General features: G+C 44.6%; 1 non-coding gene across 1 annotated transcript; it reads left to right on the top strand.

The window, feature by feature from the left end:
- The first annotated feature begins 411 nt into the window (after positions 1–411).
- LOC119924496 lies at positions 412–549 on the top strand. The gene has a single exon (XR_005449207.1). It is a non-coding gene; the product is annotated as a small nucleolar RNA SNORA7 (small nucleolar RNA).
- The last annotated feature ends 10634 nt before the right edge of the window (positions 550–11183 follow it).

Genomic DNA, 11183 nt, shown 5'->3' with positions numbered 1-11183 from the left:
TGGAAAACAGCACAGTCTGAAGTCATTTCTTTTGTAAACAGAAAAACCAGGGTGAAATAATGAACCCCAATCTTTATCTGAATGCACCTAGGACTCGTTGGCCACTTGTGCTCGCGTGGCCGCAGTCGACACCGGGAAGCAGCGAGGCTTACCGGGTAGAGCCTGGGAGTCATAGGGACCTGGGTTCTAATCCTGACCCTGCCACTTGTCTGCTGGGTGGCCTTGGGCAAGTCATTCCACTTCTCTGTGCCTCGATTACCACATCTGTAAAATGGATATTAAGAGGGTGAACCCCAGCTGGGACAGTGACTGTGTCCAACCTGATTAACTTTACCCCAGCACTTAGAAGACTGCTTGGTACACAGTAAGTGCTTAATAAGTGCTGTAATTATTATTAGTAGTATTATTAATCCCCTCTCAGGGTTGCACCTGGAGAGTTTCCAGTACTCTACCAGTCTCGACTTCGGGAGGGAGAGTCAAGCAGAGGCATATCCATTCCATTCCTAGCTTGGCTAGTGGTTAGCGAGTGGAAGGCAACCTACTATGTTGCCAACTTGTACTTCCCAAGCACATAGTGCAGTGCTCTGCACACAGTAAGCGCTCATTAAATACGATTGATTGATTGATTGATTGATTGCTACAAGTCAAAACTCACCTGTGCTGGGCAGCAGCGTCATGGGAGAGAGTCAAGGGCAGAGACTCTAGTCTACTGCATGGAAGAAAGCAATGGTAAACCACTTCTGGATTTTGACCAAGAAAACTCTCTGTATACACTACCAGAACAATTACAGATGGAAGTGGGGCGCTTTGGGAGAGATGTGTCCATGGCGTCGCTATGGGTCAGAGACGACTCGACGGAATAATAATAATAATAATAATAATAATGGCATTTATTAAGCGCTTACTATGTGCAAAGCACTGTTCTAAGCGCTGGGGAGGTTGCAAGGTGATCAGGTCGCCCCACAGGGGGCTCACACTCTTAATCCCCATTTTACAGATGAGGTAACTGAGGTACAGAGAAGTTAAGTGACTTGCTCAAAGTCACAGAGCTACAAGTGGTGGAGCCGGGATTTGAACCCATGACCTCTGACTCCAAAGCCCGCGCTGCTTCTTCATAAGATAAGACAAGTATTATTAATACTGGGCTAACTGAAACGCCAAGCTAAGGTTGGCAGGGAATCCAGTCAAGTGGATGGGATTAGTCACACAATGGTATTTATTGAGTACTTACTGTGTACGTAACACTGTACTAAGCACTTGGGAGAGTACAATACAACAGAGTTGGTCGTCATATTTCCTTCCTATGAGGAGCTTGCTTTTCACAAGCCTCCCTGACAGTGAGGAGCCCTGTTTTAAGCAGAGGGCTAGAGACAATAAAACCAGATTAGACAGAGTCTCTATCCCACATGGGGCTCACAGTCTAAAGGAGAGGGAGAACAGGTACCTAATCCACCCGTGGTATTTATTGAGTGCTTACTATGCGCAGAGCACTGAACTAAGCACTGGGGAGAGTACAATACAATAGAATTAGTGGTCGTGTTCCCTGCCCACAACGAGTTTACTGTCTAAAGGACTGTACAATGAGAATTAAGAGTAAGAGGACAGGGACTGTAACCAACCCATTTATCTTAATAATAATAATGGCATTTGTTAAGTGCTTACAATGTGCCACACACTGTTCTAAGCGCTGGGGTAGATACAAGGTAATCAGGTTGTCCCACCTGGGGCTCACAGTCTTAATCCCTGTTTTACAGATGAGGTAACTGAGGCACAGAGAAGTTAACGGCTCGCCCAAGTTCACACGGCAGACAAGTGGTGGAGCCAGGTTTAGAACCCTTGTCCTCTGACTCCCAAGCCTGTGCTCTTCCCACTGAATCCACATTGCTTCTCTATTTGCCCCAGTGAATAGTACAGTGTCTGGCACATCGTAAGTGCTTAACAAATACCAAAGCCCCCCTCCACCCCTCCAAAATAAAAATAAAAAAACAGACGTTGAAGCTAGATTGTAAGGTGAGGACACTGAGGCACGGAGAGTTTAAGAAAGTGTGTTTCCTAAATCCCCAGAAGACAACTGGCAGTGCAGAGATTTGAATCCTGATTCCCAGATCTGTTCTCTTTCCACTAGGCCCCACTTCTCCTCTGAGCCTAATCCCCAGTCATTATGATTTCTACAGTTCCCGATTGACAGATGCCACCTGAACCTCTTTTTTATGGTGTTCGTTGAGCACTTACTAAGTGCCAAGCACTGTACTAAACTCTAAAGTAGATATGGCCAAATCAGGTTGGACACAGTCCCTGCCCACATGGGACTACGAGTCTTAACCTCCATTTCACAGATGAGAAAACTGAGGCACAGAGATGTGAAGTGACTTACTCAAGGTCACACAGCAGGCAAGTGGCTGAAGTTGGATTAGAACCCAGGTTTTCTGATTTCCAGGCCTTTGCTCTTTCTATCTGGCTATGCTGCTTTTCTGCCATCCCCCCAGTCCTGTCTTGCCCCCAAGGAGGTCAGTCCTCTCCGGGCAAGCCTGACACTGTGAGAGGGCAGATGGGCATAATAATAATAATAACTATTATTATTCTTATGGCATTTGTTAAGCACTTACTCTGTGCCAGGCACTGTACTAAGCGCTGGGGTGGATACAAGCAAATCCGGTTGGACACGGTCCCAGTCCCATATGGGGCTCACAGTCCCAATCCTCATTTTACAGATGAGGTCACTGAGGCACAGACAAATGAAGTGATTTGCCCAAGGTCACACAGCAGACAAGTGGCAGATATGCATAAAATATCAGCTATTTGGGAGGCCCACAGAGGAGATGAGGTGGGCAGGCCCCTTCCTGACACAGATAAAATGATGATCAATCAACCAATCGATTAATCAATCATATTTATTGAGCACTTACTGTGTGCAGAGCACTGTACTAAGTGCTTGGGAAGTACAAGTTGGCAACATATAGAGACAGTCCCTACCCAATAGTGGGCTTACAGTTTAGAAGGGGGAGACAGAGAACAAATCCAAACATATTAACATATGTTTACATTATCATTACATTACATTAGCATTAATCATATGATGATGATTATGGTATTTGTTGAACGCTTATTATGTGTCAAGCACCACTGTTCTATGTACTGGGGTAGATACAGTATAATCAGGTTGTATACCTTCCCTGTCCCACATGGGGCTCACAGTCTTAATCCCCATTTTACAGATGAGATAACTGAAGCACAGATACTAATAATAACAATGATGGTATTTGTTAAGCACTTACTATGTGCCAGGCACTGTACTAAGTGCTGGGGTAGATACAAGAAAATCGAGGTGGACACAGTCCTGTCCCATTTGGGGCTCACAGTCTCAATCCTCATTGTACAGATGAGGTCACTGAGGGACAGAGAAGTGAAGAGACTTGCCCAAAGTCACTTAGCAGACAAGTGGTGGAGACAGAATTAGAACCCAGGTCCTTCTGACTGCCAGGCCTACATTGAGGCATTTTGATTTTTAGCAGCCGCCGTCCTCTGCCTTGGCTCCTGCCACCAACTTCGCTTAGACTGTAAGCTCATCGTGGGCAGGGAGCATGTCTGCCAACTCTGATGTACCGTATTCTCCCAAGTGCTTAATCCAATGCTCTGCACATAGTAAGCACTCAATGAGCACCATTCATGATGATGATCAATCAATCGTATTTATTGAGCTCTTACTGTGTGCATTCAATAAATAATGATAGCGAAGGTGGTACACTTGTTAGGTCTCTTCATAAAAATTCTGGAAATTGTTTTCTTAATCTGCTGTCAGCGTTCCACCACACAGACACAGCTATTCCGACTTCTTGATGCTTCTTAATTTGGTCTGTTCATTTCCCCTCCTTTGACTTATCTCCTGTTTTAGCCCTCTTGGCGTTGGGGGATTTAAATCTAGTACCAGCGCTCAGAGACTGTATTTCACCTTGATTAGTTATCGCACTTTTTCAAAGGCCCCGGTTGCACAATAAAGATCTGAGGCCCATACAAGTCCTCACCTTGGGTCCTTACCCATTCCATGTTTTTGCCAGCTGTTCAAATGGCATCAGAATTATCTTTCTATCCAAGGGGGATTCCAGGAAAAACAGGGAAGATTTGGGAAGTCCATTTAAAACCCCAAACCACTCTTTAAGCAGATTGCACTTCCCTGGGAAGTCTGATTAGTTCTGACGTTACTCACAGTATTTGCTTCTAGTTCCAAAACCAAGATAGATTTTCTAAAGGCAGAGCAGCAACAAGGGTGGGCAGATGGGAGGGGTGGTCAGAAGGAGCTAGACTGAGGGTTCTTGAGAAGCAACATGGCATAGCGGATAGAGAAGCAGCGTGGCTCAGTGGAAAGAGCACAGGCTTTGAAGTCAGAGGTTCAAATCCCAGCTCTGCCAATTGTCAGCTGTGTGACTTTGGGCAAGTACTCAACTTCTCTGTGCCTCAGTCACCTCATCTGTAAAATGGGGATGAAGACTGTGAGCCCCTGTGGGACAACCTGATCATCTTGTAACTTCCCCAGTGCTTTGCAAAACTCCTCAAAAACCTCCAATGGCTACCGATCAATCTGCGCATCAGGCAGAAACTCCTCACCCTGGGCTTCAAGGCTGTCCATCACCTGGCCCCCTCCTACCTCACCTCCCTTCTCTCCTTCTACTGCCCAGCCCGCACCCTCCGCTCCTCCACCACTAATCTCCTCACTGTACCTCGCTCTCGCCTGTCCCGCCATCGACCCCCGGCCCACGTCATCCCCCGGGCCTGGAATGGCCTCCCTCTGCCCATCCGCCAAGCTAGCTCTCTTCCTCCCTTCAAGGCCCTGCTGAGAGCTCACCTCCTCCAGGAGGCCTTCCCAGACTGAGCCCCTTCTTTCCTCTCCCCCTCGTCCCCCTCTCCATCCCCCCGTCTTACCTCCTTCCCTTCCCCACAGCACCTGTATATATGTACATGTGGTTGTACATATTTATTACTCTATTTATTTATTTATTTATTTTACTTGTACATTTCTATCCTACTTATTTTATTTTGTTGGTATGTTTGGTTCTGTTCTCTGTCTCCCCCTTTTAGACTGTTAGCCCACTGTTGGGTAGGGACTGTCTCTATGTGATGCCAATTTGTACTTCCCAAGTGCTTAGTACAGTGCTCTGCACATAGTAAGCGCTCAATAAATACGATTGATTGATTGATTGATTGATTGATTTGCACATAGTAAGCGCTTAACAAATGCCATCATTACTATTATTATAGAGCCCGGGCCTGGGAGACGGGAGGTCATGGGTTCTAATTTTAGCTCTGCCACTTGTCTGCTGTGTGGCCTCGGGCACGACACTTCACTCCTCTGGGCCTCAGTTCCCACATCTGTACAATGGGGATTGAGACTGTGAGCGCCACATGGGACAGGGCCTGCGTTCAACCCGATTTGCTTTATCCATCCCAGTGCTTAGTATGGTGCCTGGCACATAGTAAGCACTTAACAAATATATATATATATATATAATGGCATTTATTAAGCGCTTACTATGTGCAAATACCACAATTTTTATTGTTTATTATTATTATTAATAATTTATGAACAAATACCACAATTATTATTATTTAGGCAAGCAAGGCAGAGGGCCAGGGGGAGATGTGTTCACCCTTAATCCCCCCAAAGTGGAAGTCTCTCCCTTGACCTCTCTGCTGCTTCTCTTCCTGGTCCTTTGGCTGCTCTGTAGGGCAAATGGTAGCCTTCCTTTTGGTCCAGTGGCCAGAGCACTGCTCTGTTAATCAGGAAACCTGGGTTCTGGCCTAGTTCTGCCTGTAGCTGGCTAATGCGGGCCAAGGTGGCACCTGCACAGCATATTTTTTACGACATCTGTTAGGCACTTACTACGCACCAGCCACCGCACTAGCGCTGGGGAAGATATGAGATGATCAAGTTGGACACGTGAGTCCCGCATGAGACTGATGGGTTTTTTAATCCCCATTATACAGATGAGGTAACCGAGGCCCAGAGAAGCTAAGTGACTTGCCCAGGGTCACACAGCAGACAAGTGGCAGAGCTGGGATTAGAACCCAGGTCTTCTGACTCCTAAGCCTGTGATCTTTGTAACCTCCCCAGTGCTTAGAACAGTGCTTTGCACATAGTAAGCACTTAATAAATGCCATCATTATTATTATTATTATCTTTCTACCAGGCCAAGCTTTGTGTTACCCTTGCCTGTCTGTTCATTCATTCATTCAATCGTATTTATTGAGCGCTTACTGTGGGCAGAGCACTGAACAAAGGGCTTAAAAAGTACAATACAGCAATAGAGACAATCCCTGTCTGCAACAGGCTTATGTTCATTCATTGAGCTCCAAACCCCAACATGAACCTGACAGACACAGTGACAGTCATTAGCACCATAGCCAGATCCTCTCTTCAGGTTCTCAGTCCTGAAGTCTCATGTCCCAGACTCCTCGTGGCTCGTGATGGGAAACTGAGAATTTAAGTGACTTGCCCAAGGTCACACGCAGCAGTCAAGTGGCAGAGTCAAGATTAGAACTCAGGTCTTAGTGAATAGACCACCGGCCTGGGAGTCAGAGGTCTGGGGTTCAAATCCTGGCTCCACCACTTGTCTACCGGGTGGCCTTGGACAAACCGCTTAACTTCTCTGGGCCTCAGTTACCTCATCTGTAAAATGGAGTTTAAGATTGTGAGCCCCTTGGGACATGGACGGTGTCCAACCTGATTATTCTTCAGGTTGGACACTTCACTTCTCTGTGCCTCAGTTACCTGATTTGTACAATGGGGATTAAGACTGTGAGCCCCCCGTGGGACACCCTGATTACGTTGTAACCTCCCCAGCACTTAGAACAGTGCTTTGCAAATAGTAAGCGCTTAATAAATGCCATTAATATAATAATAATAATTATTATTATTATTATTATCTTGTATCCACCAGCATGGCTTAGTGGAAAGAGCCCAGGCTTGGGAGTCAGGGGTCATGGGTTCTAATCCCGGCTCTTCCACTTGTTAGCTGTGTGACCTTGGGCAAGTCACTTAACTTCTCTGTGCCTCAGTTACCTCATCTGTAAAATGGGGATGAAGACAGTAAGCCCCACGTGGGACAAGCTGATTACCTTGTATCTCCCCCAGTGCTTAGAACAGTGCTTGGTACATAGTAAGTGCTTAACAAATACTAACATTATTATTATTATTATCTCAACATCTAGTACAGTATCTGGCATGCATAGTAAGCACTTAAAAAATACTATTTTTAAAAAATCCCTCTCTCGGGCCCATGCTCTTTCCACCAGGCCATGCTGCTTCCCTTACAATCAAACAGTTTCTATTAATAAATATCTCTATCATATGACAAAATGCTCTCAGGTAGGCTGAACAAAATGTTTCTCAGTGGATAAATACTGTATTTCATCATTCAAAGTAGACCTCACATTTCACTTGATTTATTAGGTCAGTAGCATTTACTAGGGAATTTTCCAATACGGTTATAGTACGTGGTAATAATAATAATGATGGCATTTATTAAGCCCTTACTATGTGCAAAACACTGTTCTAAGTGCCGGGGAGGTTACAAGATGATCAGATTGTCCCACGGGGGACTCACAGTGAATCCCCATTTTACAGATGAGGTAACTGAGGCCCAGTGAAGTGAAGTGACTTGCCCAAAGTCACACAGCTGACAATTGGCAGAGCTGGGATTTGAACCCATGACCACTGACTCCAAAGCCCAGGCTCTTTCCACTGAGCCACACTGCTTCTCTAAGCAGCAATCTTAACAGAGATATAGAAAGCCTCTTCCAAAATGTTTTATTCAGAAGGCATTCATTACCTTAGTTCACATCATGGATTTCACAAAGAACAGTGACATGGAAAGCTTGACTTACACACGGTGTGCAGATGGATATTCAGATTTGCAGGAAAAGAGAGGAAAAGCAAATGAAAAGGACACAAACACTTCCCTGATCTGCACTGAGCAGTCAAAAAGTGGGACTAAATGGGGATAAGAAACTGGTCCGTAAATTAAAGAAAAGCAGAAACTAAATCTGTAGCCGGTACCGTTGTCTCACACTGATCGTGACAGTATTACCAGACTGATTATGAATATCAGTGCTTTGAGTCATTTTTCCTGTTTTATTCACCCATATATTTCCCTCAGCCATTGGAATTTTTTCCTTGGGAAATTCTTGTTAGTACCAGGAAAACTTAATTCTGGGCAAGATCATCCATTGAAGACAGGGAGAGAGGGTGGGAAGTTGGGAAGTGGAATCAGTGAATATCATGTTTAATGATAGTGGCAATGAACAATAATAGTGTTGCTGATGATAAAAATTTGACTTTGACCAGAAGGTGTATAGGAAAAAGGCAAACGTTTTGAGTGCAAGCTAATAATAATTTTAGTATTTGTTAAGCACCTACTTTGTGCCAAGCACTGGACTAATTACTGGGGCAGCTACAGACACTGAATCCCCATTTTACGGATGAGGAAACTGAAGCACAGGGAAGTTAAGTGATTTGCCCAAGGTCACACAGAGGACAAGGGGCAGAGCCAGGATTTGAACCCAGTTCCTCTGACTCCCAAGCCTCTGACTCCACTAACTCACGTTGCTTTTCGAGGTCAGTGGGGTGGTCACTGTGATGTTTGTTATAGTGGATACCTCATGGGCCGTCGATCCAGATTTAGCCACAGGTTCCATTTGGAGTATTTTAATAGCATTTTTATAGTCACTATTTCAGAGTGGCATGGCAATTGAAAATGCTAAGTGGCTGATTATAGTAACTGGAGCAGTAAGATGTGCTTTGGAAGCGCTAAAAGGAATGTTGGGAAATCACACAAGATTTTAGGTCAAGTGCCTTTCTTCCGTCCAGTTCTCTTTCCTTTGAATCATGGATGGGGCAAGAAATAAAGTCTACTTTCTCCCAAGCCCTTCCACTTGGCCCCCGAAATATGGCAACCCTTAATATCCTTCAGTGATAGGAGGATCCCCTGACTTCACCATCCGAGTTTTCTTCAGACAAGTGATAGAAAGGATAAACCCTAGGGTTTAGTAATATCAGTATTCAACGCGGACACTATTCAAGTAATGAGAAAGACCCTGACAGCAGAAGTGTCTGCAGAATGAGATTTAACCCTAATCGATATTTATCTCTAGTGAGAAGCAGTGCAGCAAAGTGGATAGAGCTTGGGCCTGGGAGCCAGAAGGTCATGGGTTCTAATCCCGGCTCTGCCACTTGTCTGGTGCGTGACCTTGGGCAAGTCACTTTACTTCTCTATGCCTCAGTTGCCTCACCTTTAAAATGGGGATTGAAACTGTGAGGCCCCACATGGGACAGGGACTGTGTCCAACCCAATTTGCTCATACCCCAGTGTTTAGTACAGTGCCTGGAATATAGTAAGTGATTAATAAATACCACAATTATTATTAATATTGTTAATTAATTTAGACTCAACTTCATCATCAGTAGTATTTTGGTACCTTCTGAGTGAAAAACACTGTACTAAGTGCTTGGGAGAGTATGACTGAAGCAAGACACATGATCCCAGTCTTTTAGACTGTGAGCCCACTGTTGGGTAGGGACTGTCTATATGTTGCCAACTTGTACTTCCCTAGCGCTTAGTACAGTGCTCTGCACACAGTAAGCGCTCAATAAATATGATTGATTGATTGATTGATTGATCCCTGCTCTCCGGGAATTTATAATCTAATGGGGTAGGCTGATAGACAAAAATTATTTTCCAGTAGTGAGAGTAGGAGGAAGGACACGAATATTTGTGAATTGTTTTCAAGCTTCAGACCAAATCCAGGAAACTCATTCCTTCAGTAAAAAGACAAAAGGGTCAGGCTCAAGAGCAGATTAATGAGCGGCATATTTATCAAGTGATTTCTCAAGAACCTCCAGTGGTTGCATCAAACAGAAACTCATTCCCAACGGCTAGGAAGCTTTTTGGCCCCACCTCCCTTATTTCACTGCTCTCCTATCACTACCCCTCTGGCACACTTTGCTCCTCTATTGCCAACCTACTCACTGTACCTTGATCTCATCTATCTTGCCACCAACCTCTGCTCACGTCCTGCTTCTGGTCTGGAATGCCCTCCCTCTCTTTTTTTTAAAAAAATGGTATTTACTGTGTAAGTGTTTACTACAGGTCAGGCACTTTACTAAGAGCTGGAGTATATGCAATTTAATCAGGTTGTACACAGTCCATGTCCCACATAGAGTTCATTATTCATTCAATCATATTTATTCAATTGCATTTACTGAGCACTTGCTGCATGCAAAGCACTGTACTAAGTTCTTGGGAGAATACAATACAACCACAAACAGACACGTTCCTGGCCCACAATGAGCTCATAGTATAAAGCAGGAGACAGACATTAATATAAATAAATAAATAAATTACAGATATATAGATATGTGCTGTGGGGATGGGAGGAAAGATGAATGAAGGGAGCAAGTCAGGGCGACTCAGAAGGGAGTGGGAGAAGAGGAGAGGAGGGCTTAGTCGGGGAAAGCTTCTTGGAAGAAACAGTCTTAATCCCCATTTTACAGATGAGGTAACTGAGGCACAGAGAAGTTAAGTGATTTTCCCATGGTCACACAGCAGACAAGTGGCAGAGCTGGGATTAGAACCTAGGTCTTTCTGACTTCCAAGCCCATGCTTTATCCCCTAGGCCATACTACTTCTCGTATCTGACAGATGATCTCGCTCCTCCTCTTCAAAGACTTATTGAAAACATGTCTCCTCCAAGAGGCCTTCCCTGACCAAGCCCTCATTTCCTCTTCCACTCTCTTCTGTGTCACCCTCGCACTGAGATTTGCTCCCTTTATTCACCCCTCACTCAGCCCCACAGCACTTATGTACACATTGATAATTTATTTATTTATGTTAATGTCTGTCTCCCCCTGTAGACTATAAGCTCCTTGTGGGCAGGGAACATATCTGTTATACTGTTAAATTAAACACTCTCAAGAGCTTAGTACAGTGCTCTGCACACAGTAAGTGCTCAGTAAATATGATTGATTGATTGATTGATCCAACATAACCCTGGGTGAGAAAAGTGTACCCAGGGCTGGACTACTGTCACATTCCAGGCCTGCCAAATTTCTGGCTAAGAAGTTACTGAAAGGGGAGCTTCTGAGAACTGATGATGTCATTCATGATAGAGGTAAACCAAACTCACTTCAAACT

This window comes from Tachyglossus aculeatus, chromosome 2, assembly GCF_015852505.1.
Source record: "Tachyglossus aculeatus isolate mTacAcu1 chromosome 2, mTacAcu1.pri, whole genome shotgun sequence".
Classification (NCBI taxonomy): Eukaryota; Metazoa; Chordata; class Mammalia; order Monotremata; family Tachyglossidae; genus Tachyglossus; species Tachyglossus aculeatus.
Note: the sequence above shows the minus strand (reverse complement) of the source record. Positions and strands in the feature narration are given on the sequence as shown.